The sequence below is a fragment of the Aedes albopictus genome, chromosome 2 (genome assembly GCF_035046485.1).
Source record: "Aedes albopictus strain Foshan chromosome 2, AalbF5, whole genome shotgun sequence".
NCBI classification, from domain to species: Eukaryota; Metazoa; Arthropoda; class Insecta; order Diptera; family Culicidae; genus Aedes; species Aedes albopictus.
Genome location: NC_085137.1, coordinates 103,107,956 through 103,122,854, shown reverse-complemented (window position 1 = coordinate 103,122,854; position 14,899 = coordinate 103,107,956). Strand labels below are relative to the sequence as shown.

Here is a 14,899-nt window from a genome sequence, read left to right as displayed (position 1 = left end):
TGCCAACCAGGCAGACCTTTTTCGATAACCGGCCTTGATGCGGTGCAGTGCCTCATTCCTCCGGTCAGCACTTCCAACAGGTAAGTAGTTGTTGATTTTGGAAATCGATGATTGGAACCCCGATTGCACGGGAAACGATGTCCTAGATGACCATACCCACCTCATTTCGGATGCTGCAACCGGAGGAACTTGGCACTGCACCGCGTTGCGGTTGGGTTTCCGGGTAGGTGTTCTTGATTGGCAGCAATAATGGAACGATGAGAATCAAAATCAGATGCTTGAGTTTTTTCTTGTATTTTTCATGCACCAAACTGTTCTTATGCGAGAACAGTTACTCTTGATCAAGAACGGATGATTGAAGATAACTACAAGAACCTTATAAAACTGAAAATAAGTTCAACAGTTCTTGTTGTGTTTATGGTTTTATAAACTGAACCTCAAGTATTCTTGGAGGTGTTTTTAAAACCACATATTGACGAAGAATAGTTGTGCTCAGCTGAGACTCCGATAAGATCAACTAGAATATGCAATGTTCCGATAAAACTATCATAAAAACAAATAAAACCAAATAGAATTAAGATTGTTACTTGGGTTCTTACATTCTTCCTCTTCAAAATTATCTGGAATACAGCCAAATTTTTTCTGCTGGAATTTCTTATCTTACAATTTCTCTACGATTTTGTTTTTTTGGTTTCCTCGAGCATTCCTAGAAGAGATATCTTAGGTATTTACTGTTGTTAATTACCAGGGATTCCTGGAGGATCTACAGCAAGAAATGGCCTGAGAAATTCCAGCAACATAAAATACCTCTGAGATCCACTGAGGTCCCATTAAACACCCTTAAAACTCCATAAATCACCCAACTAACAATCACAAGCCGCAAACAAGCATGCATGCTGAACTGATGCTTTATAATAGTAATGATAGCTGGACTAAAATTATTCTGTACATATGATTGTACAACTGATTTTTCAATTAAAGAAGTAGCCCATGTTCAGCCTTTCGTATTGGTATAACAATGATAATGTAAAACACTTCAAGCGTTTAATAAAATTTTTATTCGACTCGCAATAATTCCTTTACAAAATAGTTTAACAAGACCTTTTTCTACGTCTTGTTCAGTTCATGTAAAAATTAGCACTTGTAACTGTATAATGTGTTTTGCGCAAGTCAAATAAGCGCTTTCGTTTCATCTTACTTCGACTCAGAGTACAGGATGAAAAACAAGTGTTTTTTCTTAAACAGCAGCTGAATTAATTTGTTGTTAAGTTGTTAATCATAATGTTGTGCTAATTCACCACTGCTGCAGAGGAGACGAAGTATGATCATTATTAAACCACGAGAACTTTATGTTTTGATTTGAGCGCTGAAATTTATCATCTCTAGGGTGGCGCAGATAGGAAGGCATGCGGCTAGCAATCGACGGGTCTTGAGTTCGAATCTTGATTTAGGTAAATTTATGTGTAGTTATTATTTCACAGAAGTTATTTACAACACATGTGCCAATCATAAACTCTCGTGAAAATTGAAAAATTTAGCATTTTATTTATTGTTGTTCATTTTTGATAGAGTTGAATAACAGCTTTACTATATAGTTGTTAAACTATTCAACAACAAACAGTTCAGTCGGTACACAACACTTTGCTTGATAGTTTCTCCAAATGTGGGTGAACAAAACCCGTACAAAGGTTGTGCCTGAAAGTTATTCAAATGTTATTTAGCATCATACTGAATTAGATCATCGTAAAGGTGCTTGTAAAATGAGTGATTGTTAGTTGGGCACCTCTGAGATCCCCTGGAACCCCTATGATAGCCTTTGAAACCCCCTGAAATACTCATGAGACCTTCTGATGCTACATAAAACCTTCTGAGATCCATAAAATGCCCCAGAGACCCTCTAAAACTTCACTGAGACTTCATAAAACGACCCTGACACCACCAGAGTCCTGCGAGACTCACTGAAATACCTCTTTGACCTCCTGCTACCCTCAAAAAGCCCATGAAACCCCCTGTTAACCCCCTGAAATCCCTTGATAAGCCCTAGAGATCCCCTGGATTTCCACCCTGCAATGCCTCTTAGATATCCTGGAACTCCCTGAAATAACACCCCTGAGACCCCCTGGAACATTCTGAGACCAAATGAAACGCCCTTGAGACCTTGTAGTCAAAAATGTTGATTTAAGACTGACTTACTCAAGGAAGGAAATGATATTGATTAGAACGACGGTTTGTTAAAATAAAAATCATTCTGTAAAACCACTTCAAAGATAACAGTCGTACTTATCGAACAACTCTATATCTCCACAGACCTTCTGGTATCCACTGGAACCCCTTGAGACCCCCCGAATCACCAGACCTCCTAGAACCCCCTGAGGCCCCATGAAATGCTCCTGCAACCTTATTGTGCTCCTCCTCATAAACGCTATCGTCCGTCATTGTCATAGTGACCGTCATTATTACACTTTCTTATGCATAATATTGGTAAATACTTAACAGCTCTCCGTCTTTTTATGCAAGGCAGAAAAGGTTCTTCTTCTTCTTATTCTTCTTCTGCTTCTTCTTCTTCTTCTTCTTCTTCTTCTTCTTCTTCTGCTTCTTCTTCTTCTTCTTCTTCTTCTTATTGGCTCTACGTTTCCACAGGAACTTGGCCTGCCTCTCTTCAACTTAGTGTTCTTTGAGCACTCCTACAGTTATTAATTGAAGAACTTTCTTTACCAGCCATTGCATGAGTTTGTATATTGCGAGGCAAGTACAATAATACACTATGCCCAGGGAGTCGAGAAAAGGGCAGAAAGGGTACTGATAGGGTAAATTGCCAATTGGTGCACACACCTTGTAAACTCTCCAATTGTTGCTCACCTCATAAGGAATGCATGGAGTGTGCAGCGGTTGGGGAATTTTTAAGGTGTGCAATAATTGACGATTTACCCTATTAGATCTGCATAAAAATAACCTGCATAAAAAAGGACTTCAACTGCTTCACCAATTTCATATCTTTTAGCATGCTTTTGCTGGTATTCATGGTGTTTTTTTCTTCCAAACCATGGGGGATATTCCGCCCAACAGACATCTGGACAGGCAGGATAAGAACCGTCTTCTACAACAAAAGTAAAAGCCAGGAGAGTAGTCCTCGACCCACCAAACAGCATTCCCATGATCGTTAAATTTTTCGTCTCTCCGCAACTATTAAGAAGGCATTGCTTCAAAGAGGGGCTAGTGCACATCGAACCCTCAAGGCTAGCTTTTTGTGAAGTCCTTTAAGGAGAAACTTCAGAGAATACAAACATGGCTGCCACAATGGCCTACTTGGCCCCCTACTCACGTTTTCAAGAGCACCATTCTTGAAAATTCGTAAACAGATGCTCTCGATTTGTAAAAGCTGCCTCTTTTTGAAAGTGAGCAAAGCCAGGAAAAACAAGTGCGGCTTGGCTCGATGCTTTGTTCGTCAGATTTGTGCCTCCAAAGTTTGTATGAAAAATTGCAATGGGATTTCTTGATGTTTCACCTTAAGGTAGAATGCTGGCGCTTACCTAGTTAAGGGTATGCATGGTGTACAACATTTAGAAACTGACAGTTTTTTCGATGAAGTAATTCTAATCGTTCAAGACAGTGCTATCCAACTAACTTTTTCAGCGCTACAAGCTTCAGTCATTTGCTTTCTGTTGTGTAACCACCGAAATAAAGCAGTCAACGCTGAATAAAAAGGAAGCTAGTCAAATATGAATCATAAGCTAATACACGGCTGTAAAACAAGCACCATACAGCTATTAAACTCGGTTTTCAGAAATAAAACACTTGTCATTGGGGCTGCCTTTACTGCACTCTATTCCAACTTCGGGAGATTTCCCGGAAGGTGTGAAAACTTGAACAAATCGAATAAGAGTCCCTACTAACAAAACAGTACAATTCTTAATACTGACAAATCCACAAACCAGCAGCGCTTTGAAGGCCGTTACCCGATATCATTATAGCCAGAAGCTGTAATAAAGAAACTGATGGCATACCAACACGGCTTGTCGGATGTAAACATTATTGTCAAAACACACTACTACGCAAATACTTTACAGCTTTCCATCTCCGTGCTGTGAAATTATTTAGGATGCTTTTGTTGCACTTTAATCTAACTCCGGAAGATGTGCAAATCGAATAAGAGTCCCAGCCTATAAAACAGCTGCTTTTAAACAGTAAGTTGAGATGTAGCTAAATACACAAAGCAGCAGCGCTTCGTAGCTGCTTAAAGAACACTCTTTCAGCAAGAAGCTGTGACGAAGAATCTGTTGGCGCAATCACACAGCTTGTTCAATGTAAACATTATTGCGTTTGACGTTTCACAAGCTTTTGCAGCAAGATGAAGTTGGGTAAGGTTTCTTGAGGCACAATTATGAAGCCTTGTCTAGAGCAAAACAAAACGGGCTATTTTTCTATGCTATTTTTATATATCAGTGTGGCAGCGAGGACATCATCGGGACCAGTGGATACGGAGATCAGGAGTTCGATTCCAAGTAGCGGCAAATACTTTAATTATTCAATTTCAAAAGCGATAATTCCAGTTCCACTGGTATTGCGTCACGGCGGTATCCATAACCGAAATATATTTCATCAATCAATTTGGGGATGTCGTATAGATATTATTTAACAACTGTGAAACGGCTGAAAAAGCGCCTTCTCAAGATGTTATTCAGTTAATGGTTACATAGGAGCCGAGAAAAGAGCTATGATTTGGTGGCATAGAAGCTGCTCGCACAGCATATACATGTGGATTAAATTTGCCAGATTTATTGTTATAGGACTTGCATAGAAGCAGCCGTCCATATGTACAACACAGTAACTCAGCATCAAGCCGTATTGAGGACGCCTTGTTGATGTTTACATTTACAATAAATGTTGGTTGGGTCCACATCAATGTAATGAACGTAAAAGAACATAAAATGACGTCAAATGTTAACATCTAAAATCAAGGATGTTTTCGATCACCTGGCATTTATTTGACTCATTTGGCCATAACTCAGTTCAGAAGCCTAATATTGAAATGTAGTGTTCGGTAAACTTGTAGATTAGTGTTTTGCCTACAATTATTACCAAGGACGCTATATTCTAACTCCAACATTTACGGCGTGAAAGTGTAAGAACCACCTCCTGTTACTAAACGATCGGATTTTTCTATCGGTTTGAGATAATATTGAGATTTAGAGATTAGAGGTGGTGCGAACGCATTAATTCTCTAAATTTCAATCTTTTGTCTCAAACTCGGAGTTTTTTTTAAATGTTTTTTGAATCCAAAAGATACGAGAGAGGCACGATTTTTAGGTTTAAACATCTTTTGGAAAGTAAGTAGCACACTAGTGCACATATATTATCTGATAACTGGTAAATTCTGGGACCAAAACTTATTTCCTTATTACCTCAGTCCACTGTGATGGGCAGAAGCACATTTAAAATTATTGTAGTATTCAACTCTAATTGAGTTAGTATTTTTTCTACAATATTTAGAATACAAACATTCATAACCATAACCATATCCTTCTCCCAACGCCAGTTCAGCAAAGCAACCAAAATGGCAACGCTGCAGCAGCGCCGTCGTCGCAAACGCGTCGCTTCGCATTTTCCTTCGCTTTCTTCTGCATCGCGTCGTGCTTTTTTCATTCATTTTTCGGAAAATACACTTGCACCATGATGGCAGCTCGCGACGCCTTGCCTTGTAGTGGTAGAATTTTCCTCCTACGTACGCAACGCAACGCAAGAAGGGTGCTGGCGTTGGCTGAGGCGTAGAGGCGCGTTGATGCCAGATGCGATGCGATTCGAAGCGTGCAAACGAATGGGTGTGTGTGCGTGACGGTACAGCATGTGGTTCACTTTTCCGTATGGTTGTGGAGTATTGGTAGAACGGTTTGGAGTGTGCTCGCTCGCTCTTTGCCAGTGTGGTGCCAGTTTAGAGACAACTTTCAAACCGAGTGGTTTAGCTTTCCCCTTCGCTGTTGATCATCATCAGGCAGGCATTCAGCCTAGCAAGAGCACAAGTGTGTGAAGTTTGCGCGACACGGAAGTGTGTAAAATTCCAAGTGGAAGAATATAGGCAGGCCGAAGATAGGCATCATTGGAGTGTGCTTTTTTTCTTCGAAAGGTTCATATTTTCCGCGACATCGTCCACTTTCATCACTCGATTGTGTGTTGATAGATCTCCGGAGTGTGTCATCGAATCGTGTCGAATAGTTCCGGCAGCCAGCGTTGCGGAGAAGAAGCTCAATCCTTTGTTGGTGGAAAAGTGTGTCTTTTGGTGGGTTGAAGGTACAAGTGTAAATTGGTTGGTGCGCCAAAGAAAAGGCGGAGAAAAGCTCTTTTGTCACTAATCGCGGTGGTTTTTCCTTGAAAAATATCAAAGTGGGGTTGTTGAAATTCATATTTTCCGATGATTGCAGATTAGTGGTAAAAGAAGTGCACATGAGATCGTGTCAATTCAAAGGAGTGTTTCTTCTACAACCATTTCTCTTTTCACAGGGTGAAAGTGTTGGTGTACAACTGGTTTATTGAAATCGCAAAGCTACGGGAAAATATTAGGTGAAACAAAAAAAGGTTTGGTTACAGTGCCAGTAAAAGTGATAGTCGGAGCCTCGAAGAAGCGCCCGTCAAGTGTCAAGTCGAATAAAATCCGCTCAAGTGTGAATTAAAAGTTGCGAAAATTGAGCAAATTGTAACTAAACGATCCTTTACGACAGCCGTGCTTTTGTGGTGATCCGAAGACGAGCAAGTGTTCTTCAGGCTGAACGACATTCACGTAACACGGTCCAAACCCGTTACCATTCCTAATTCAATGTGTATGGCTATTGTGGTAAGTATCAGACATAAAAGGACAACATTCTCTCATACATTCTGCGGAATCTTCGACGAAATTCCATCAGCTCGCGATGTGAATCGTGGCGAAAAGTTTCCAGAAATATTCATATCAGGACAGTCTAGCTGTCGAAGCATTCCGTCATTAGCAGCCCCGTGTTCGTCGTCAATATGTATATTTACACAGACGCAAAAAAAATCGTGATTGACTGCTCCACCATACAGATAGTCTGGATTCTTCTTTCCTTCCGCGTGTTCTTTCCATGTCACCACAAAGCGTATAGGATCCGTCCGTGCTGCGATGCGATGAGCTCATATCAAACCAACACCAATATCGGCCACTACTCTGCCTTCACAGATGATAGGTTTGGGTGGGCTATGCCAAAAAATGTCTCATTTCCTCTCCGTCTACCACCAACCATCTGCAACCATATGCCGTATCGTCCGGACGATATCGTATGGCAGTGGTGAGCATTCTCAAAAAAAAAAAAAAAATGCTCAATACAAACGGCGATAGACGAAGGGAGAGGCGCTTGTGCTCAAACTAACGCACATCAGTCTGAGAGGTACGCAAAGTACATGTAATAATCAGGTAATAGAATGCCATAAAAAGTTTTCGAACTGAAAACATTACTATTCCATGTAGATTCCAAGTCCTACAATTGTCTAACGATTTTCAAAAATCCACGATTGTTTACCTATCATTATTAAAACGTTGCCGCAATCGCATGGCCCCTGAAACCCTCTCCATCGTTGTGGTGGTGACCATGCTGCTTTCAGATACCCCTAATCAGTGTTGGTGTAACAGCAGCGGATTCGATTGGGGGTGGTATGCACCTTCGCGCGTGTGTATATAATATTTAAGGTTCGCTGTTAAGTGCTTGCCCCGCTTGGTGATAACGGGTGGTGTCGAAGTTTAATTACTAATCACGAAATTGCGGAATGTGCTTCGTTCGATTTACCTATCTTATCAGGGGTGGAAGTGTTCGTTTGGGTAGCTGATAAGATACAATTGCACTGCATTGGAAGACAGGTGGTGGTAACCTGTGCGAGGAAATAAGGATGTTGACGACGATAATGATTTTATAACTGACCTCTGTCGAAAAAAAGTGAAGCGTTTTGTTCATAGGTTGTCTATGGATTTGGGATAGAAACGCTAAGAAGGTTCGAAAAGTCGGTACAAGATCAAGGTAGTACTTGATATAATTGCAGATCTCTTGTAACATAATATGTATTTACCTAAAACATAAGGGGTACTCACTAAACAGATTAAATTGCTGCGTAATCCATGATTTTCTGCTTATTTGAAATGTTTCATGATTTTGCGGATGAATCAGTTTAATCAGTTTATGCTGTTAAGTGAATCCCCTATTAACTTAATTTCTGGCAAAGGTTTACCAGAGGATTAGACATATGTAGATACGACAAGAAAATTTAACAGATTTTAGGGGAAATAGTTGATTGATTGGTGAGAATGTTGAAGTTGAGAATCATAACCTGATTTTAACAGATTCGTAGCGAAATTAGTTTTACTTGATCTGCCCCATATTTCTTTATCCCAAGCAGAAGGGAATAACAACAGCATAAGGAGCTGTGTTATTTGGGTAAAATAACTTAATAATAAAAACGATTATTTTCAAGTTATTAACATAACATATTATGTTATAAACTTGTCTGTCATAAGCGGCAAAATAACAAATATCATAACAAAAAAATGTTCCTGGAAAACCATTATAATAACTTGTTTTGTTAGTTTCAATAACAACTTAATAACAATGAATTTTGAAAATATATTAATAACACAATTTTATATTAATTTGTTATTGATAATAATCGGAAATCATAATTTGTTATGATATCAAAATCATCGTTACCATGTAAATTATGATACTAATTATATAAAATTATTCCCTTTGTCTCACAAACCCACTTATAACATGAGTAACAATACTTTGAATGATCGAAGAATACTATATGAGGGGTTACGAGCAAAGGGGTGTAAATGACAAAAACCCACTCCTGAGTAAATGAGGTTGAAAGTTTTTCACCAATTTTTTGTCCCATACAAAATGTATGAAGTTTCAAAATCGACCCAATTTTCTACGATTTTTAGTAATTTTTCTGATCATCGTAAAAATAAGCTTGAAACCTGAAATTTTTTTTTAAATGCTCAGTTCAAAATCTACAAAATGGTCACTTACACCCCTTTGATTCTGGGCCCCTCATATTCAGTTTTTAATTCATTCTAAAACTGTAAAAGAAAAATCTTCCAGAAATTTCTCTGAGGGTTCTTCCATGAAACCATTAACATATTTTCAAACACTCCTCTAGAAATTCCTCCAGAATGATGAACACAATCCCTTCAAGGATTTCTTCAGAATTTCTCGTGATTATTTGTCCCAAATTTCATCTTAAAATTTCTCTGAAAATTTCTTTAAGAATTTCAACAGGAGCTTTTTCCGAGGAATTCTCTTGGAATTTTTCAAAGGATTTTGCCAAGAATTCTAATAATTGCTCAGAAGAACTGCTTTTAGACTATCTAAGAAGATTGTGCCAGGAGTTCTTTTGAAGACTTCTTCAGGGTATCGAAGGGTTCCTCCAGAACTTCCAAGTGTTTTTCCGATTATAACAAAATGAGATTGTCCAACAAAATTTGATATGGAAAAGCTATGCCTTGATAATTAAATAATAACAAAACAAGATATAAAAACAGGTTATGTGATTTCGTAGTTATTAATTTGATATTCTCCTCTGCTCGGGTAGAGATTTCTGTAAAAATCTCTGACTGATACATGAAGAAAATTATTGATCTACAATAGACACTGAGCAAAATCTTTAAGGGAATCTTAATTGAATTGTCATTAAATTATTCTCGAGGTGATGCTTGAATACATCCTAGCAAGGCTATTAAAAACTTCATGTCTCTGACTTTTATGGAACCTTGGTGACATTTTTAACAAGTTCATTGCACAATTCTTGTGTATCACATAGGTAATCACTAGACTTTTAATAAAGCCGTACAGCAGCCTGTACTAAGTTCTTGAACTGCTTGCTGCCCGGGATTAGCATGAGCTGTGCTGCTTAAGGAGAAACAACAGAGGGTAGAAATATGGTTGCCACGATGGCCGAATTAGTCCTCTACTCACGTTTTCAAGAGCACCAATCTTGAAAACTCATAAACAAATGCTCTCGATTTGGAAAAGCTGCCACTTTTTGCAAGTGAGCAAAGCCAGGATAAACAAGTGCGGCTTGGTTCGATGCTTCGTTCGTCAGATTTGTGCCTCTAAAGTTTGTATGGAAAATTGCAATGGGATTTCTTGATGTTAAACCTTAAAAGCTTTCGGCTGGTTATTAGCATTTCAACTACTTGAAGTGTTTTCGTTTGAGAAGAATCAGAATATGTGCAGCTGCTTTACAAATTCTAAGAGCAAAGAGTATGGGAGATGTATCTGATAGCACATGGTATCTCTCTTTCTCTATGCTTTTGTTTGCACATTAGTATATTTGATTCGCTTATTCGTGTTTACCTTCCTTATCAAAAAAAATCCAAAGCAAACATAGCTGTAGCTGATTTGGATACAAATTGTCATTTCGTCGGAAAATATGTACCGTATAAGTGGATGCTTTGGCTCATCATAAGACTATTTGAAAGAGCTAAGAGGGAATCTTATGCGAATAGGGCTGTTCATTCCCTCTCTTTATATAAAATATCTCTTTGAAAATAAGCTTTGGGTGCTGGAAAAGTTTCTATAAACTTTACCCGAAAACCATTTACTTGAATGTCAAAAATACTCGAATGCCAAATACCGGAACGCGACATTCACCGAATGCGAAATTTACCCGAATAATTTACTACTTTGCATAAATTATGATTTTGTGAATAAAGTTCATTTATTTTGTTTAATGTAAAAAGTACATGTATTAATTTGAATTGCGGCTCAGACAAACATTTTAAGGCGAATCTGGAAGCATTTCCTCATTTTTTGGTTTTTGATTTTTTGTTAAATTTGGCCATCAAACAACTTAGTCAGAGTAACACTATTTCTGTGAATCTCTACCCCATAACCCCGAATGCCACGGCCCAAAAGCCATAACCCCGATATATGAGTACATTTTTTATATAAAGGGTGTAGGTAGAAACATGGATTCACGGGTTTCCTTTTTATCGCTCTTTTATTTTTTCGCAGTTTCCATAAAATTTTAAAATAAAAAAAAAAACAGCTCAAAAGTGCTTTAGTACCAAAAAAAAAAAAACAAATCTTCATAAGTCAATGCATACTCGTAGAGGTTATCAAAATAATAGTGAATTGCAGCTGTTGTGGTAGAAATAATTTCTTCAGTGAAACTGGCAGCACTGGTATAATATAACAGCGCACTGCTGATCAAGCAGCTGATTGTTGTTTGGAGAGGTGAAAGCAGCGCGAGTAGAAATACCAAAATGTAAGATTATTTTATAATAGATTTAAGAAAATATGAATAATACATTGAATTTCAGCATTGGAGCTGCTGCAATGGAAGCTGCTTCCGATAATTGTGTATTCGTGCTAGTGGAAATATAACCCCCCAACAGCAGCAATCCAGCATACTAACATAGCAATCATTGTCATTATGTCGAATGGACGTTTGTCATTAAACCGAGTGGTCATTAGGCTGAATAAACGATAGATCGATAGCAGGCCTCAATTAGCCGTCTATACTCTTAGAAAAGGTAATATGTGATCAAGTTGCAAATTTGGCCACCAGTCAATTGTATAAACCTTAACTTGAAAGAACAGCTTATTATGCAAAGCAAGACAAATCTCCAATAGAGCTAGTAGTTCATATGCAAATACTCGAAACATTCCAACATTGCAACTCAAATAAGTAACCATTAATGAATGGAAAAAGCTGTTTTCCAACCATTCTTTACATTGGGGATAAAATCAGTTCATATACTGGAGAGCGCAGCAGCAAACATGTTTGAGTAATCTTCGGATCGTAAGTTCAAATCCAAATCACAACTAAAATAAGCAAAAAAGTATCACCTAGCAACAGCAGTGTGGAAAGATGAGGTATTGGGGAAGCGGATTGAGGTATCGAGAAAAACACCATGCTTCATTAACATTTCGTTAGGACGTTCCTGAAGGTGTTGTACTAAGACAGTCCATTATTTTGCCAGAACGCACCCTGAGGTAGCACTATAGTCGTATATACAGCCAATGAGCATTCAACTCCTTGTTGTGAAAGCTACTGTAATGCTGAAGGAATGCTATTTTAAATGCTTACTGGTTTTTTAAATAGTGTTTGTTGGACAATACTGCTTGTAGTGATTTTCAGCGGGCTCATTTGAAACCCTCTTAAACAATAAAAATTGAGAGATTAATTAGTGAGAAAAAAACGTGTTCCCATCCCATCATTCTAACTCACGAATCCGTATTCGCTAGACTGCCGAAGCCACAGAATAAATAGGTTGAAATTTTACGGAATCAGAAGCCACACTGAATACGAGCCACCTCGACAATCACTCCTAGGAACAAGGTTGATCTTTTTTGCCCGTGCTGGTCAACAACGCAATCGCTGCTACACTCGTCTCTGAATTAGCAATCAGAGATATATGTGCTGTCACAATTGATGAATCGGTTGGAAACCTTAACAGGAAATATGCCTATTGTTCGGTTTATTCACCGCATGATGAATCATCCCCTACGGATGCTTTCGAACAAGTCATCGCACACTGCACTTCAAAAGGCCTTTCGCTAATTGTTGACAGTGATGCTAATGCTCTCCATATCATCTGGGGCAGTTCAGACACTTACTTGAGAGGTTCCTTCAAACTGGGGAGTACTTAAGCAGTACAGATCTTGGATTACTTAACATGGGCAACCGTCCGAACATCAGGGTTTCTGCCAGAGAAGATGTGTTAGACATGACGCATTGCTATAGCAGAATCAGTCACGATCTGACCAATTCCCAAGCAACACACATGTTATATAAAAGTTACGACAGCGCAAGTTTTGGTTGTATAGAAGTTTATTTTACGTTATTTCAACACTATGTTAGAATTTCGTAAAATAAACTTCTATACAACCAAAACTTGCGCTGTCGTAACTCTATTATAACAAGTGTGTTGCTTGGGTTGGCATGTGTCAAATGAAGAAACTTTATCTGACCATTGCTACATAATTTTTGAACATTTAAATGTGACTTCGCAAACTTTGCGTTTCAGGAATCCCCGGTCAACCCCGGGATCTCTTTGCTGAATTGGTTGCGGCCAAATTTCATGGATACTCACCATCCATTGACACTCCAAGTGATTCAGATGATGCCGTTGATACTACAACGGCCTTCATCATGGAAGCTTTTGAAGAAGCTGCGGTCTGTGAAGACCACAAGGGGCCATCCATTAAGTACGTCACGGTCTTAGGGGGGAGGGGGGGTTTGTGAAAGTGTGACAAGCAATGTATTAAGTATAGGAAAAAACCTGTACGAAGGGGGGAGGGGGGGTTGAAAATTCCCAATTTTAGCGTGACGTACTTAATGGATGCTCCCCAAGAAGAATCCCTTGGTGGAACTCTGATCTGGCGAAGCACAGGAAACATTCTAGAAAGACTTTAAACAGACGATGTTCGGCTGGATCGGAGGCTTTCAAGTCGGCTCCCAAGGCCTACAAGAAAACTCTCCGGTCTGATGAACGATCCGGCTGGAAAAACTTTGTACAAATGCCACAAAATTTGAGTGAAATCAGTCGGTTAAACAAAATCCTTGCTAAATCTATGGATGTTTGAGTGGACGAACTTTGTTTGCCAAATGGCAATTTAACTTTTCTGGGGAAGTTCTGGAATGCTTATTCAGCACACACTTCCCCGGATAGTGTGGATGTTACATCTTCGGATGAACCTGATGTCTTTTCCTGTAGATGAGATGCTCTGGCTTCGGTGTGTTGTAACTATGGAATCGATTGAGTGAGACCTTAAAAGCTTTGCTGCTTTCAAATCTCCTGGTGTAGATGGGCTTTATCCTATTTTGCTTAAAAAGAATACGCGGGATATTACTGTAAAGTTTAATCCGAAAGCGGGTCGTGCATCGTATGAAGAAGCAAAGAGTTTCAGGCCTATTAGTTTGATCTCTTTCCTTCTGAAATGCTTCAAACGCATTGTCGATCATCACATCCGTGATGTTCATCTGGCCAACGTGCCTCTTCATGTGAACCAACATGCTTACCAATCTGGTAAGTCCACTGTGATTCTTTTACACAAGGTTGTTTACGATATCGAGAAGGCATTGGCTCAAAAGCAGGGCTTGGGTGTTTTGTTTGATATCAAGGGGCCTTTGACAACGTGCCTTTCGATGCAATATTGGAAACTGCATGGAGTCATGGTATATCTACAATGATTTCCAAATGGGTTCACCAAATGCCCAAGAGTCGGCATCTCTTCTCGACATTGCGTTAATCAACGATTAAGAGATTGAGTGTTTGTGGATGCCCCCAAGAGGGAGTCTTATCACCGCTTTTGTGGAATCTCGTAGCAGATACGCTATTGAGGCAACTCAATAATAGAGGTTTTCCTACTTATGGTTTTGCCGACGACTACCAAACATTGTTAATCGGTATGTGCATCATTACCCTTTTCGACCTGATGCAAAGCGCCCTTCAGATAGTTGAGGGTTGGTGTCGCCAATATGGCCTTTCGGTAAATTCGAGTAAAACATTTATTATTCTTTTCCCGGAAAGACGAAACCGTAATGGCGTTTGACCTTTGCTTCTCTTTGATTCTGAAATCGATGTGACTGAGCGTTGCAGTTATTCTCGATTCCAAGCTTTCTTGTGCACCTCTTATTGAATTCAGAGTCAAGAAAGTTGGTATGGCCTATTGACTAACGTTAAAATTTATTGAATCGCAAGTAACCGGCTCATGAGAAGAACATCACTGACAGCGTGATTATTCAGGTTCTCCAGTTCCGTGTCGTCACCAGAAATGAGGCCAAGTTGCAAAAAATGATGGAATTTTCCATTGTAATAAAACTCGCCAAAACGAAGACCAGGCGACGAGTGATAAATATTGCAATTGCAACTCCCCTCGCTTATATTGCT

At 39.1% G+C, this 14,899-nt stretch overlaps 1 protein-coding gene across 7 annotated transcripts in view; it reads left to right on the top strand.

Annotated features, from left to right (window-relative positions):
• The first annotated feature begins 5,920 nt into the window (after nucleotides 1-5,920).
• The window catches only part of LOC109419733 (PRL-1 phosphatase), a 207,258-nt gene continuing 198,279 nt past the window's right edge, over nucleotides 5,921-14,899 (top strand). For all 7 annotated transcript variants that reach the window (XM_062850163.1, XM_029852787.2, XM_062850164.1 and 4 more), the window contains exons 1-2: nucleotides 5,921-6,274; nucleotides 6,496-6,826. The gene's annotated coding sequence lies outside the window, so the exon portion shown is untranslated. The remainder of the gene's footprint in view (nucleotides 6,275-6,495; nucleotides 6,827-14,899) is intronic.